We start from the raw sequence: 18,027 nt of genomic DNA, 5'->3' as shown, positions 1-18,027 counted from the left end.
CAGCACGTGGCTAGCCATACGTGATAGAAAAGGAGGATTTCTCTGTGCAATACTCGACTAGCAATACGTGATAGAAAAGGAGGATTTCTCTGTGCAGTACGTGGCTAGCAATACGTGATAGAAAAGGAGGATTTCTCTGTGCAACACGTGGCTAGCAATACGTGATAGAAAAGGAGGATTTCTCTGTGCAATACTCGACTAGCAATACGTGATAGGAAAGGAGGATTTCTCTCTGCAGCACGTGGCTAGCAATACATGATAGAAAAGGAGGATTTCTTTGTGCAGCACGTGGCTAGCAATACGTGATAGAAAAGGAGGATTTCTCTGTGCAATACTCGACTAGCAATACGTGATAGAAAAGGAGGATTTCTCTGTGCAGCACGTGGCTAGCAATACGAGATAGAAAAGGAGGATTTCTCTGTGCAACACGTGGGTAGCAATACATGATAGAAAAGGAGGATTTCTCTGTGCAACACATGGCTAGCAATATGTGGTAGAAAAGGAGGATTTCTCTGTGCAACACGTGGCTAGCAACACGTGATAGAAAAGGAGGATTTCTCTGTGCAACACGTGGCCAGCAATACGTGATAGAAAAGGAGGATTTCTCTGTGCAATACTCGACTAGCAATACATGATAGAAAAGGAGGATATCTCTGTGCAATACTCGACTAGCAATACGTGATAGAAAAGGAGGATTTCTCTGTGCAGCACGTGGCTAGCAATACGTGATAGAAAAGGAGGATTTCTCTGTGCAACACGTGGCTAGCAATACGTGATAGAAAAGGAGGATTTCTCTGTGCAACACGTGGCTAGCAATATGTGGTAGAAAAGGAGGATTTCTCTGTGCAACACATGGCTAGCAATACGTGATAGAAAAGGAGGATTTCTCTGTGCAACACGGGGCTAGCAATACGTGATAGAAAAGGAGGATTTCTCTGTGCAATACTCGACTAGCAATACGTGATAGAAAAGGAGGATATCTCTGTGCAATACTCGACTAGCAATACGTGATAGAAAAGGAGGATTTCTCTGTGCAGCACGTGGCTAGCAATACGTGGTAGAAAAGGAGGATTTCTCTGTGCAGAACGTGGCTAGCAATACGTGATAGAAAAGGAGGATTTCTCTGTGCAATACTCGACTAGCAATACGTGATAGAAAAGGAGGATATCTCTGTGCAATACTCGACTAGCAATACGTGATAGAAAAGGAGGATTTCTCTGTGCAGCACGTGGCTAGCAATACGTGCTAGAAAAGGAGGATTTCTCTGTGGAGCACGTGACTAGCAATACGTGATAGAAAAGGAGGATTTCTCTGTGCAGCACGTGGCTAGCAATACGTGATAGAAAAGGAGGATTTCTTTGTGCAACACGTGGCTAGCAATACGTGGTAGAAAAGGAGGATTTCTCTGTGCAACACGTGGCTAGCAATACGTGATAGAAAAGGAGGATTTCTCTGTGCAATACTCGACTAGCAATACGTGATAGAAAAGGAGGATTTCTCTGTGCAACACGTGGCTAGCAATACGTAATAGAAAAGGAGGATTTCTCTGTGCAATACTCGACTAGCAATACGTGATAGAAAAGGAGGATTTCTCTGTGCAGCACGTGGCTAGCAATACGTGATAGAAAAGGAGGATTTCTCTGTGCAATTCTCGACTAGCAATACGTGATAGAAAAGGAGGATTTCTCTGTGCAACACGTGGCTAGCAATACGTGATAGAAAAGGAGGATTTCTCTGTGCAATACTCGACTAGCAATACGTGATAGAAAAGGAGGATTTCTCTGTGCAACACGTGGCTAGCAATACGTGATAGAAAAGTAGGATTTCTCTGTGCAATACTCGACTAGCAATACGTGATAGAAAAGAAGGATTTCTCTGTGCAGCACGTGGCTAGCAATACATGATAGAAAAGGAGGATTTCTCTGTGCAGCACTTGGCTAGCAATACGTGATAGAAAATGAGGATTTCTCTGTGCAACACGTGGCTAGCAATACGTGATAGAAAAGGAGGATTTCTCTGTGCAGCACGTGGCTAGCAATACGTGATAGAAAAGGAGGATTTCTCTGTGCAACACGTGGCTAGCAATATTTGGTAGAAAAGGAGGATTTCTCTGTGCAACACGTGGCTAGCAATACGTGATAGAAAAGGAGGATTTCTCTGTGCAATACTCGACTAGCAATACATGATAGAAAAGGAGGATTTCTCTGTGCAGCACGTGGCTAGCAATACGTGATAGAAAAGGAGGATTTCTCTGTGCAATACTCGACTAGCAATACGTGATAGAAAAGGAGGATTTCTCTGTGCAACACGTGGCTAGCAATACGTGATAGAAAAGGAGGATTTCTCTGTGCAATACTCGACTAGCAATACGTGATAGAAAAGGAGGATTTCTCTGTGCAATTATCGACTAGCAATACGTGATAGAAAAGGAGGATTTCTCTGTGCAACACGTGGCTAGCAATACGTGATAGAAAAGGAGGATTTCTCTGTGCAACACGTGGCTAGCAATACGTGATAGAAAAGGAGGATTTCTCTGTGCAACACGTGGCTAGCAATACGTGATAGAAAAGTAGGATTTCTCTGTGCAATACTCGACTAGCAATACGTGATAGAAAAGAAGGATTTCTCTGTGCAGCACGTGGCTAGCAATACATGATAGAAAAGGAGGTTTTCTTTGTGCAGCACTTGGCTAGCAATACGTGATAGAAAAGGAGGATTTCTCTGTGCAGCACTTGGCTAGCAATACGTGATAGAAAATGGGGATTTCTCTGTGCAACACGTGGCTAGCAATACGTGATAGAAAAGGAGGATTTCTCTGTGCAGCACGTGGCTAGCAATACGTGATAGAAAAGGAGGATTTCTCTGTGCAATACTCGACTAGCAATACGTGATAGAAAAGTAGGATTTCTCTGTGCAACACGTGGCTAGCAATACGTGATAGAAAAGGAGGATTTCTCTGTGCAATACTCGACTAGCAATACGTGATAGAAAAGGAGGATTTCTCTGTGCAACACGTGGCTAGCAATACATGATAGAAAAGGAGGATTTCTTTGTGCAGCACGTGGCTAGCAATACGTGATAGAAAAGGAGGATTTCTCTGTGCAGCACGTGGCTAGCCATACGTGATAGAAAAGGAGGATTTCTCTGTGCAATACTCGACTAGCAATACGTGATAGAAAAGGAGGATTTCTCTGTGCAGTACGTGGCTAGCAATACGTGATAGAAAAGGAGGATTTCTCTGTGCAACACGTGGCTAGCAATACGTGATAGAAAAGGAGGATTTCTCTGTGCAATACTCGACTAGCAATACGTGATAGGAAAGGAGGATTTCTCTCTGCAGCACGTGGCTAGCAATACATGATAGAAAATGAGGATTTCTTTGTGCAGCACGTGGCTAGCAATACGTGATAGAAAAGGAGGATTTCTCTGTGCAATACTCGACTAGCAATACGTGATAGAAAAGGAGGATTTCTCTGTGCAGCACGTAGCTAGCAATACGAGATAGAAAAGGAGGATTTCTCTGTGCAACACGTGGGTAGCAATACATGATAGAAAAGGAGGATTTCTCTGTGCAACACATGGCTAGCAATATGTGGTAGAAAAGGAGGATTTCTCTGCGCAACACGTGGCTAGCAACACGTGATAGAAAAGGAGGATTTCTCTGTGCAACACGTGGCCAGCAATACGTGATAGAAAAGGAGGATTTCTCTGTGCAATACTCGACTAGCAATACATGATAGAAAAGGAGGATATCTCTGTGCAATACTCGACTAGCAATACGTGATAGAAAAGGAGGATTTCTCTGTGCAGCACGTGGCTAGCAATACGTGATAGAAAAGGAGGATTTCTCTGTGCAACACGTGGCTAGCAATACGTGATAGAAAAGGAGGATTTCTCTGTGCAACACGTGGCTAGCAATATGTGGTAGAAAAGGAGGATTTCTCTGTGCAACACATGGCTAGCAATACGTGATAGAAAAGGAGGATTTCTCTGTGCAACACGGGGCTAGCAATACGTGATAGAAAAGGAGGATTTCTCTGTGCAGCACGTAGCTAGCAATACGAGATAGAAAAGGAGGATTTCTCTGTGCAACACGTGGGTAGCAATACATGATAGAAAAGGAGGATTTCTCTGTGCAACACATGGCTAGCAATATGTGGTAGAAAAGGAGGATTTCTCTGCGCAACACGTGGCTAGCAACACGTGATAGAAAAGGAGGATTTCTCTGTGCAACACGTGGCCAGCAATACGTGATAGAAAAGGAGGATTTCTCTGTGCAATACTCGACTAGCAATACATGATAGAAAAGGAGGATATCTCTGTGCAATACTCGACTAGCAATACGTGATAGAAAAGGAGGATTTCTCTGTGCAGCACGTGGCTAGCAATACGTGATAGAAAAGGAGGATTTCTCTGTGCAACACGTGGCTAGCAATACGTGATAGAAAAGGAGGATTTCTCTGTGCAACACGTGGCTAGCAATATGTGGTAGAAAAGGAGGATTTCTCTGTGCAACACATGGCTAGCAATACGTGATAGAAAAGGAGGATTTCTCTGTGCAACACGGGGCTAGCAATACGTGATAGAAAAGGAGGATTTCTCTGTGCAATACTCGACTAGCAATACGTGATAGAAAAGGAGGATATCTCTGTGCAATACTCGACTAGCAATACGTGATAGAAAAGGAGGATTTCTCTGTGCAGCACGTGGCTAGCAATACGTGATAGAAAAGGAGGATTTCTCTGTGCAGAACGTGGCTAGCAATACGTGATAGAAAAGGAGGATTTCTCTGTGCAATACTCGACTAGCAATACGTGATAGAAAAGGAGGATATCTCTGTGCAATACTCGACTAGCAATACGTGATAGAAAAGGAGGATTTCTCTGTGCAGCACGTGGCTAGCAATACGTGCTAGAAAAGGAGGATTTCTCTGTGCAGCACGTGACTAGCAATACGTGATAGAAAAGGAGGATTTCTCTGTGCAGCACGTGGCTAGCAATATGTGATAGAAAAGGAGGATTTCTTTGTGCAACACGTGGCTAGCAATACGTGGTAGAAAAGGAGGATTTCTCTGTGCAACACGTGGCTAGCAATACGTGATAGAAAAGGAGGATTTCTCTGTGCAATACTCGACTAGCAATACGTGATAGAAAAGGAGGATTTCTCTGTGCAACACGTGGCTAGCAATACGTAATAGAAAAGGAGGATTTCTCTGTGCAATACTCGACTAGCAATACGTGATAGAAAAGGAGGATTTCTCTGTGCAGCACGTGGCTAGCAATACGTGATAGAAAAGGAGGATTTCTCTGTGCAATTCTCGACTAGCAATACGTGATAGAAAAGGAGGATTTCTCTGTGCAACACGTGGCTAGCAATACGTGATAGAAAAGGAGGATTTCTCTGTGCAATACTCGACTAGCAATACGTGATAGAAAAGGAGGATTTCTCTGTGCAACACGTGGCTAGCAATACGTGATAGAAAAGTAGGATTTCTCTGTGCAATACTCGACTAGCAATACGTGATAGAAAAGAAGGATTTCTCTGTGCAGCACGTGGCTAGCAATACATGATAGAAAAGGAGGATTTCTCTGTGCAGCACTTGGCTAGCAATACGTGATAGAAAATGAGGATTTCTCTGTGCAACACGTGGCTAGCAATACGTGATAGAAAAGGAGGATTTCTCTGTGCAGCACGTGGCTAGCAATACGTGATAGAAAAGGAGGATTTCTCTGTGCAACACGTGGCTAGCAATATGTGGTAGAAAAGGAGGATTTCTCTGTGCAACACGTGGCTAGCAATACGTGATAGAAAAGGAGGATTTCTCTGTGCAATACTCGACTAGCAATACATGATAGAAAAGGAGGATTTCTCTGTGCAGCACGTGGCTAGCAATACGTGATAGAAAAGGAGGATTTCTCTGTGCAATACTCGACTAGCAATACGTGATAGAAAAGGAGGATTTCTCTGTGCAACACGTGGCTAGCAATACGTGATAGAAAAGGAGGATTTCTCTGTGCAATACTCGACTAGCAATACGTGATAGAAAAGGAGGATTTCTCTGTGCAATTATCGACTAGCAATACGTGATAGAAAAGGAGGATTTCTCTGTGCAACACGTGGCTAGCAATACGTGATAGAAAAGGAGGATTTCTCTGTGCAACACGTGGCTAGCAATACGTGATAGAAAAGGAGGATTTCTCTGTGCAACACGTGGCTAGCAATACGTGATAGAAAAGTAGGATTTCTCTGTGCAATACTCGACTAGCAATACGTGATAGAAAAGAAGGATTTCTCTGTGCAGCACGTGGCTAGCAATACATGATAGAAAAGGAGGATTTCTTTGTGCAGCACGTGGCTAGCAATACGTGATAGAAAAGGAGGATTTCTCTGTGCAGCACTTGGCTAGCAATACGTGATAGAAAATGGGGATTTCTCTGTGCAACACGTGGCTAGCAATACGTGATAGAAAAGGAGGATTTCTCTGTGCAGCACGTGGCTAGCAATACGTGATAGAAAAGGAGGATTTCTCTGTGCAACACGTGGCTAGCAATACGTGGTAGAAAAGGAGGATTTCTCTGTGCAACACGTGGCCAGCAATACGTGATAGAAAAGGAGGATTTCTCTGTGCAATACTCGACTAGCAATACATGATAGAAAAGGAGGATATCTCTGTGCAATACTCGACTAGCAATACGTGATAGAAAAGGAGGATTTCTCTGTGCAGCACGTGGCTAGCAATACGTGATAGAAAAGGAGGATTTCTCTGTGCAACACGTGGCTAGCAATACGTGATAGAAAAGGAGGATTTCTCTGTGCAACACGTGGCTAGCAATATGTGGTAGAAAAGGAGGATTTCTCTGTGCAACACATGGCTAGCAATACGTGATAGAAAAGGAGGATTTCTCTGTGCAACACGGGGCTAGCAATACGTGATAGAAAAGGAGGATTTCTCTGTGCAATACTCGACTAGCAATACGTGATAGAAAAGGAGGATATCTCTGTGCAATACTCGACTAGCAATACGTGATAGAAAAGGAGGATTTCTCTGTGCAGCACGTGGCTAGCAATACGTGGTAGAAAAGGAGGATTTCTCTGTGCAGAACGTGGCTAGCAATACGTGATAGAAAAGGAGGATTTCTCTGTGCAATACTCGACTAGCAATACGTGATAGAAAAGGAGGATATCTCTGTGCAATACTCGACTAGCAATACGTGATAGAAAAGGAGGATTTCTCTGTGCAGCACGTGGCTAGCAATACGTGCTAGAAAAGGAGGATTTCTCTGTGCAGCACGTGACTAGCAATACGTGATAGAAAAGGAGGATTTCTCTGTGCAGCACGTGGCTAGCAATACGTGATAGAAAAGGAGGATTTCTTTGTGCAACACGTGGCTAGCAATACGTGGTAGAAAAGGAGGATTTCTCTGTGCAACACGTGGCTAGCAATACGTGATAGAAAAGGAGGATTTCTCTGTGCAATACTCGACTAGCAATACGTGATAGAAAAGGAGGATTTCTCTGTGCAACACGTGGCTAGCAATACGTAATAGAAAAGGAGGATTTCTCTGTGCAATACTCGACTAGCAATACGTGATAGAAAAGGAGGATTTCTCTGTGCAGCACGTGGCTAGCAATACGTGATAGAAAAGGAGGATTTCTCTGTGCAATTCTCGACTAGCAATACGTGATAGAAAAGGAGGATTTCTCTGTGCAACACGTGGCTAGCAATACGTGATAGAAAAGGAGGATTTCTCTGTGCAATACTCGACTAGCAATACGTGATAGAAAAGGAGGATTTCTCTGTGCAACACGTGGCTAGCAATACGTGATAGAAAAGTAGGATTTCTCTGTGCAATACTCGACTAGCAATACGTGATAGAAAAGAAGGATTTCTCTGTGCAGCACGTGGCTAGCAATACATGATAGAAAAGGAGGATTTCTCTGTGCAGCACTTGGCTAGCAATACGTGATAGAAAATGAGGATTTCTCTGTGCAACACGTGGCTAGCAATACGTGATAGAAAAGGAGGATTTCTCTGTGCAGCACGTGGCTAGCAATACGTGATAGAAAAGGAGGATTTCTCTGTGCAACACGTGGCTAGCAATATTTGGTAGAAAAGGAGGATTTCTCTGTGCAACACGTGGCTAGCAATACGTGATAGAAAAGGAGGATTTCTCTGTGCAATACTCGACTAGCAATACATGATAGAAAAGGAGGATTTCTCTGTGCAGCACGTGGCTAGCAATACGTGATAGAAAAGGAGGATTTCTCTGTGCAATACTCGACTAGCAATACGTGATAGAAAAGGAGGATTTCTCTGTGCAACACGTGGCTAGCAATACGTGATAGAAAAGGAGGATTTCTCTGTGCAATACTCGACTAGCAATACGTGATAGAAAAGGAGGATTTCTCTGTGCAATTATCGACTAGCAATACGTGATAGAAAAGGAGGATTTCTCTGTGCAACACGTGGCTAGCAATACGTGATAGAAAAGGAGGATTTCTCTGTGCAACACGTGGCTAGCAATACGTGATAGAAAAGGAGGATTTCTCTGTGCAACACGTGGCTAGCAATACGTGATAGAAAAGTAGGATTTCTCTGTGCAATACTCGACTAGCAATACGTGATAGAAAAGAAGGATTTCTCTGTGCAGCACGTGGCTAGCAATACATGATAGAAAAGGAGGTTTTCTTTGTGCAGCACTTGGCTAGCAATACGTGATAGAAAAGGAGGATTTCTCTGTGCAGCACTTGGCTAGCAATACGTGATAGAAAATGGGGATTTCTCTGTGCAACACGTGGCTAGCAATACGTGATAGAAAAGGAGGATTTCTCTGTGCAGCACGTGGCTAGCAATACGTGATAGAAAAGGAGGATTTCTCTGTGCAATACTCGACTAGCAATACGTGATAGAAAAGTAGGATTTCTCTGTGCAACACGTGGCTAGCAATACGTGATAGAAAAGGAGGATTTCTCTGTGCAATACTCGACTAGCAATACGTGATAGAAAAGGAGGATTTCTCTGTGCAACACGTGGCTAGCAATACATGATAGAAAAGGAGGATTTCTTTGTGCAGCACGTGGCTAGCAATACGTGATAGAAAAGGAGGATTTCTCTGTGCAGCACGTGGCTAGCCATACGTGATAGAAAAGGAGGATTTCTCTGTGCAATACTCGACTAGCAATACGTGATAGAAAAGGAGGATTTCTCTGTGCAGTACGTGGCTAGCAATACGTGATAGAAAAGGAGGATTTCTCTGTGCAACACGTGGCTAGCAATACGTGATAGAAAAGGAGGATTTCTCTGTGCAATACTCGACTAGCAATACGTGATAGGAAAGGAGGATTTCTCTCTGCAGCACGTGGCTAGCAATACATGATAGAAAATGAGGATTTCTTTGTGCAGCACGTGGCTAGCAATACGTGATAGAAAAGGAGGATTTCTCTGTGCAATACTCGACTAGCAATACGTGATAGAAAAGGAGGATTTCTCTGTGCAGCACGTAGCTAGCAATACGAGATAGAAAAGGAGGATTTCTCTGTGCAACACGTGGGTAGCAATACATGATAGAAAAGGAGGATTTCTCTGTGCAACACATGGCTAGCAATATGTGGTAGAAAAGGAGGATTTCTCTGCGCAACACGTGGCTAGCAACACGTGATAGAAAAGGAGGATTTCTCTGTGCAACACGTGGCCAGCAATACGTGATAGAAAAGGAGGATTTCTCTGTGCAATACTCGACTAGCAATACATGATAGAAAAGGAGGATATCTCTGTGCAATACTCGACTAGCAATACGTGATAGAAAAGGAGGATTTCTCTGTGCAGCACGTGGCTAGCAATACGTGATAGAAAAGGAGGATTTCTCTGTGCAACACGTGGCTAGCAATACGTGATAGAAAAGGAGGATTTCTCTGTGCAACACGTGGCTAGCAATATGTGGTAGAAAAGGAGGATTTCTCTGTGCAACACATGGCTAGCAATACGTGATAGAAAAGGAGGATTTCTCTGTGCAACACGGGGCTAGCAATACGTGATAGAAAAGGAGGATTTCTCTGTGCAGCACGTAGCTAGCAATACGAGATAGAAAAGGAGGATTTCTCTGTGCAACACGTGGGTAGCAATACATGATAGAAAAGGAGGATTTCTCTGTGCAACACATGGCTAGCAATATGTGGTAGAAAAGGAGGATTTCTCTGCGCAACACGTGGCTAGCAACACGTGATAGAAAAGGAGGATTTCTCTGTGCAACACGTGGCCAGCAATACGTGATAGAAAAGGAGGATTTCTCTGTGCAATACTCGACTAGCAATACATGATAGAAAAGGAGGATATCTCTGTGCAATACTCGACTAGCAATACGTGATAGAAAAGGAGGATTTCTCTGTGCAGCACGTGGCTAGCAATACGTGATAGAAAAGGAGGATTTCTCTGTGCAACACGTGGCTAGCAATACGTGATAGAAAAGGAGGATTTCTCTGTGCAACACGTGGCTAGCAATATGTGGTAGAAAAGGAGGATTTCTCTGTGCAACACATGGCTAGCAATACGTGATAGAAAAGGAGGATTTCTCTGTGCAACACGGGGCTAGCAATACGTGATAGAAAAGGAGGATTTCTCTGTGCAATACTCGACTAGCAATACGTGATAGAAAAGGAGGATATCTCTGTGCAATACTCGACTAGCAATACGTGATAGAAAAGGAGGATTTCTCTGTGCAGCACGTGGCTAGCAATACGTGATAGAAAAGGAGGATTTCTCTGTGCAGAACGTGGCTAGCAATACGTGATAGAAAAGGAGGATTTCTCTGTGCAATACTCGACTAGCAATACGTGATAGAAAAGGAGGATATCTCTGTGCAATACTCGACTAGCAATACGTGATAGAAAAGGAGGATTTCTCTGTGCAGCACGTGGCTAGCAATACGTGCTAGAAAAGGAGGATTTCTCTGTGCAGCACGTGACTAGCAATACGTGATAGAAAAGGAGGATTTCTCTGTGCAGCACGTGGCTAGCAATATGTGATAGAAAAGGAGGATTTCTTTGTGCAACACGTGGCTAGCAATACGTGGTAGAAAAGGAGGATTTCTCTGTGCAACACGTGGCTAGCAATACGTGATAGAAAAGGAGGATTTCTCTGTGCAATACTCGACTAGCAATACGTGATAGAAAAGGAGGATTTCTCTGTGCAACACGTGGCTAGCAATACGTAATAGAAAAGGAGGATTTCTCTGTGCAATACTCGACTAGCAATACGTGATAGAAAAGGAGGATTTCTCTGTGCAGCACGTGGCTAGCAATACGTGATAGAAAAGGAGGATTTCTCTGTGCAATTCTCGACTAGCAATACGTGATAGAAAAGGAGGATTTCTCTGTGCAACACGTGGCTAGCAATACGTGATAGAAAAGGAGGATTTCTCTGTGCAATACTCGACTAGCAATACGTGATAGAAAAGGAGGATTTCTCTGTGCAACACGTGGCTAGCAATACGTGATAGAAAAGTAGGATTTCTCTGTGCAATACTCGACTAGCAATACGTGATAGAAAAGAAGGATTTCTCTGTGCAGCACGTGGCTAGCAATACATGATAGAAAAGGAGGATTTCTCTGTGCAGCACTTGGCTAGCAATACGTGATAGAAAATGAGGATTTCTCTGTGCAACACGTGGCTAGCAATACGTGATAGAAAAGGAGGATTTCTCTGTGCAGCACGTGGCTAGCAATACGTGATAGAAAAGGAGGATTTCTCTGTGCAACACGTGGCTAGCAATATGTGGTAGAAAAGGAGGATTTCTCTGTGCAACACGTGGCTAGCAATACGTGATAGAAAAGGAGGATTTCTCTGTGCAATACTCGACTAGCAATACATGATAGAAAAGGAGGATTTCTCTGTGCAGCACGTGGCTAGCAATACGTGATAGAAAAGGAGGATTTCTCTGTGCAATACTCGACTAGCAATACGTGATAGAAAAGGAGGATTTCTCTGTGCAACACGTGGCTAGCAATACGTGATAGAAAAGGAGGATTTCTCTGTGCAATACTCGACTAGCAATACGTGATAGAAAAGGAGGATTTCTCTGTGCAATTATCGACTAGCAATACGTGATAGAAAAGGAGGATTTCTCTGTGCAACACGTGGCTAGCAATACGTGATAGAAAAGGAGGATTTCTCTGTGCAACACGTGGCTAGCAATACGTGATAGAAAAGGAGGATTTCTCTGTGCAACACGTGGCTAGCAATACGTGATAGAAAAGTAGGATTTCTCTGTGCAATACTCGACTAGCAATACGTGATAGAAAAGAAGGATTTCTCTGTGCAGCACGTGGCTAGCAATACATGATAGAAAAGGAGGATTTCTTTGTGCAGCACGTGGCTAGCAATACGTGATAGAAAAGGAGGATTTCTCTGTGCAGCACTTGGCTAGCAATACGTGATAGAAAATGGGGATTTCTCTGTGCAACACGTGGCTAGCAATACGTGATAGAAAAGGAGGATTTCTCTGTGCAGCACGTGGCTAGCAATACGTGATAGAAAAGGAGGATTTCTCTGTGCAACACGTGGCTAGCAATACGTGGTAGAAAAGGAGGATTTCTCTGTGCAACACGTGGCTAGCAATACGTGATAGAAAAGGAGGATTTCTCTGTGCAATACTCGACTAGCAATACGTGATAGAAAAGGAGGATTTCTCTGTGCAACACGTGGCTAGCAATACGTAATAGAAAAGGAGGATTTCTCTGTGCAATACTCGACTAGCAATACGTGATAGAAAAGGAGGATTTCTCTGTGCAGCACGTGGCTAGCAATACGTGATAGAAAAGGAGGATTTCTCTGTGCAATTCTCGACTAGCAATACGTGATAGAAAAGGAGGATTTCTCTGTGCAACACGTGGCTAGCAATACGTGATAGAAAAGGAGGATTTCTCTGTGCAACACGTGGCTAGCAATACGTGATAGAAAAGGAGGATTTCTCTGTGCAACACGTGGCTAGCAATACGTGATAGAAAAGTAGGATTTCTCTGTGCAATACTCGACTAGCAATACGTGATAGAAAAGAAGGATTTCTCTGTGCAGCACGTGGCTAGCAATACATGATAGAAAAGGAGGATTTCTTTGTGCAGCACGTGGCTAGCAATATGTGATAGAAAAGGAGGATTTCTCTGTGCAGCACTTGGCTAGCAATACGTGATAGAAAATGAGGATTTCTCTGTGCAACACGTGGCTAGCAATACGTGATAGAAAAGGAGGATTTCTCTGTGCAGCACGTGGCTAGCAATACGTGATAGAAAAGGAGGATTTCTCTGTGCAACACGTGGCTAGCAATACGTGGTAGAAAAGGAGGATTTCTCTGTGCAACACGTGGCTAGCAATACGTGATAGAAAAGAAGTATTTCTCTGTGCAATACTCGACTAGCAATACGTGATAGAAAAGGAGGATTTCTCTGTGCAGCACGTGGCTAGCAATACGTGATAGAAAAGGAGGATTTCTCTGTGCAATACTCGACTAGCAATACGTGATAGAAAAGTAGGATTTCTCTGTGCAACACGTGGCTAGCAATACGTGATAGAAAAGGAGGATTTCTCTGTGCAATACTCGACTAGCAATACGTGATAGAAAAGGAGGATTTCTCTGTGCAACACGTGGCTAGCAATACGTGATAGAAAAGGAGGATTTCTCTGTGCAATACTCGACTAGCAATACGTGATAGAAAAGGAGGATTTCTCTGTGCAATACTCGACTAGCAATACGTGATAGAAAAGGAGGATTTCTCTGTGCAGTACGTGGCTAGCAATACGTGATAGAAAAGGAGGATTTCTCTGTGCAACACGTGGCTAGCAATACGTGATAGAAAAGGAGGATTTCTCTGTGCAATACTCGACTAGCAATACGTGATAGGAAAGGAGGATTTCTCTCTGCAGCACGTGGCTAGCAATACATGATAGAAAAGGAGGATTTCTTTGTGCAGCACGTGGCTAGCAATACGTGATAGAAAAGGAGGATTTCTCTGTGCAATACTCGACTAGCAATACGTGATAGAAAAGGAGGATTTCTCTGTGCAGCACGTGGCTAGCAATACGTGATAGAAAAGGAGGATTTCTCTGTGCAATACTCGACTAGCAATACGTGATAGAAAAGGAGGATTTCTCTGTGCAGCACGTGGCTAGCAATACGAGATAGAAAAGGAGGATTTCTCTGTGCAACACGTGGGTAGCAATACATGATAGAAAAGGAGGATTTCTCTGTGCAACACGTGGCTAGCAATATGTGGTAGAAAAGGAGGATTTCTCTGTGCAACACGTGGCTAGCAACACGTGATAGAAAAGGAGGATTTCTCTGTGCAACACGTGGCCAGCAATACGTGATAGAAAAGGAGGATTTCTCTGTGCAATACTCGACTAGCAATACGTGATAGAAAAGGAGGATATCTCTGTGCAATACTCGACTAGCAATACGTGATAGAAAAGGAGGATTTCTCTGTGCAGCACGTGGCTAGCAATACGTGATAGAAAAGGAGGATTTCTCTGTGCAACACGTGGCTAGCAATACGTGATAGAAAAGGAGGATTTCTCTGTGCAACACGTGGCTAGCAATATGTGGTAGAAAAGGAGGATTTCTCTGTGCAACACGGGGCTAGCAATATGTGATAGAAAAGGAGGATTTCTCTGTGCAATACTCGACTAGCAATACGTGATAGAAAAGGAGGATATCTCTGTGCAATACTCGACTAGCAATACGTGATAGAAAAGGAGGATTTCTCTGTGCAGCACATGGCTAGCAATACGTGATAGAAAAGGAGGATTTCTCTGTGCAGAACGTGGCTAGCAATACGTGATAGAAAAGGAGGATTTCTCTGTGCAATACTCGACTAGCAATATGTGATAGAAAAGGAGGATATCTCTGTGCAATACTCGACTAGCAATACGTGATAGAAAAGGAGGATTTCTCTGTGCAGCATGTGGCTAGCAATACGTGCTAGAAAAGGAGGATTTCTCTGTGCAGCACGTGACTAGCAATACGTGATAGAAAAGGAGGATTTCTCTGTACAGCACGTGGCTAGCAATACGTGATAGAAAAGGAGGATTTCTTTGTGCAACACGTGGCTAGCAATACGTGGTAGAAAAGGAGGATTTCTCTGTGCAACACGTGGCTAGCAATACGTGATAGAAAAGGAGGATTTCTCTGTGCAATACTCGACTAGCAATACGTGATAGAAAAGGAGGATTTCTCTGTGCAACACGTGGCTAGCAATACGTGATAGAAAAGGAGGATTTCTCTGTGCAATTCTCGACTAGCAATACGTGATAGAAAAGGAGGATTTCTCTGTGCAACACGTGGCTAGCAATACGTGATAGAAAAGGAGGATTTCTCTGTGCAATACTCGACTAGCAATACGTGATAGAAAAGGAGGATTTCTCTGTGCAACACGTGGCTAGCAATACATGATAGAAAAGTAGGATTTCTCTGTGCAATACTCGACTAGCAATACATGATAGAAAAGAAGGATTTCTCTGTGCAGCACGTGGCTAGCAATACATGATAGAAAAGGAGGATTTCTTTGTGCAGCACGTGGCTAGCAATACGTGATAGAAAAGGAGGATTTCTCTGTGCAGCACTTGGCTAGCAATACGTGATAGAAAATGAGGATTTCTCTGTGCAACACGTGGCTAGCAATACGTGATAGAAAAGGAGGATTTCTCTGTGCAGCACGTGGCTAGCAATACGTGATAGAAAAGGAGGATTTCTCTGTGCAACACGTGGCTAGCAATATGTGGTAGAAAAGGAGGATTTCTCTGTGCAACACGTGGCTAGCAATACGTGATAGAAAAGGAGGATTTCTCTGTGCAATACTCGACTAGCAATACGTGATAGAAAAGGAGGATTTCTCTTTGCAGCACGTGGCTAGCAATACGTGATAGAAAAGGAGGATTTCTCTGTGCAATACTCGACTAGCAATACGTGATAGAAAAGGAGGATTTCTCTGTGCAACACGTGGCTAGCAATACGTGATAGAAAAGGAGGATTTCTCTGTGCAATACTCGACTAGCAATACGTGATAGAAAAGAAGGATTTCTCTGTGCAATTCTCGACTAGCAATACGTGATAGAAAAGGAGGATTTCTCTGTGCAACACGTGGCTAGCAATACGTGATAGAAAAGGAGGATTTCTCTGTGCAACACGTGGCTAGCAATACGTGATAGAAAAGGAGGATTTCTCTGTGCAACACGTGGCTAGCAATACGTGATAGAAAAGTAGGATTTCTCTGTGCAATACTCGACTAGCAATACGTGATAGAAAAGAAGGATTTCTCTGTGCAGCACGTGGCTAGCAATACATGATAGAAAAGGAGGATTTCTTTGTGCAGCACGTGGCTAGCAATACGTGATAGAAAAGGAGGATTTCTCTGTGCAGCACTTGGCTAGCAATACGTGATAGAAAATGAGGATTTCTCTGTGCAACACGTGGCTAGCAATACGTGATAGAAAAGGAGGATTTCTCTGTGCAGCACGTGGCTAGCAATACGTGATAGAAAAGGAGGATTTCTCTGTGCAACACGTGGCTAGCAATACGTGGTAGAAAAGGAGGATTTCTCTGTGCAACACGTGGCTAGCAATACGTGATAGAAAAGGAGGATTTCTCTGTGCAATACTCGACTAGCAATACGTGATAGAAAAGGAGGATTTCTCTGTGCAGCACGTGGCTAGCAATACGTGATAGAAAAGGAGGATTTCTCTGTGCAACACGTGGCTAGCAATACGTGGTAGAAAAGGAGGATTTCTCTGTGCAACACGTGGCTAGCAATACGTGATAGAAAAGGAGGATTTCTCTGTGCAATACTCGACTAGCAATACGTGATAGAAAAGGAGGATTTCTCTGTGCAACACGTGGCTAGCAATACGTAATAGAAAAGGAGGATTTCTCTGTGCAATACTCGACTAGCAATACGTGATAGAAAAGGAGGATTTCTCTGTGCAGCACGTGGCTAGCAATACGTGATAGAAAAGGAGGATTTCTCTGTGCAATTCTCGACTAGCAATACGTGATAGAAAAGGAGGATTTCTCTGTGCAACACGTGGCTAGCAATACGTGATAGAAAAGGAGGATTTCTCTGTGCAACACGTGGCTAGCAATACGTGATAGAAAAGGAGGATTTCTCTGTGCAACACGTGGCTAGCAATACGTGATAGAAAAGTAGGATTTCTCTGTGCAATACTCGACTAGCAATACGTGATAGAAAAGAAGGATTTCTCTGTGCAGCACGTGGCTAGCAATACATGATAGAAAAGGAGGATTTCTTTGTGCAGCACGTGGCTAGCAATACGTGATAGAAAAGGAGGATTTCTCTGTGCAGCACTTGGCTAGCAATACGTGATAGAAAATGAGGATTTCTCTGTGCAACACGTGGCTAGCAATACGTGATAGAGAAGGAGGATTTCTCTGTGCAACACGTGGCTAGCAATACGTGGTAGAAAAGGAGGATTTCTCTGTGCAACACGTGGCTAGCAATACGTGATAGAAAAGGAGGATTTCTCTGTGCAATACTCGACTAGCAATACGTGATAGAAAAGGAGGATTTCTCTGTGCAACACGTGGCTAGCAATACGTAATAGAAAAGGAGGATTTCTCTGTGCAATACTCGACTAGCAATACGTGATAGAAAAGGAGGATTTCTCTGTGCAGCACGTGGCTAGCAATACGTGATAGAAAAGGAGGATTTCTCTGTGCAATTCTCGACTAGCAATACGTGATAGAAAAGGAGGATTTCTCTGTGCAACACGTGGCTAGCAATACGTGATAGAAAAGGAGGATTTCTCTGTGCAACACGTGGCTAGCAATACGTGATAGAAAAGGAGGATTTCTCTGTGCAACACGTGGCTAGCAATACGTGATAGAAAAGTAGGATTTCTCTGTGCAATACTCGACTAGCAATACGTGATAGAAAAGAAGGATTTCTCTGTGCAGCACGTGGCTAGCAATACATGATAGAAAAGGAGGATTTCTTTGTGCAGCACGTGGCTAGCAATACGTGATA

Source organism: Taudactylus pleione, unplaced genomic scaffold, assembly GCF_031769625.1.
Source record: "Taudactylus pleione unplaced genomic scaffold, aTauple2 ptg000095l, whole genome shotgun sequence".
Classification (NCBI taxonomy): domain Eukaryota; kingdom Metazoa; phylum Chordata; class Amphibia; order Anura; family Myobatrachidae; genus Taudactylus; species Taudactylus pleione.
The sequence above is the reverse complement of the archived record's forward strand: the minus strand, read 5'-3'. Positions refer to the sequence as shown.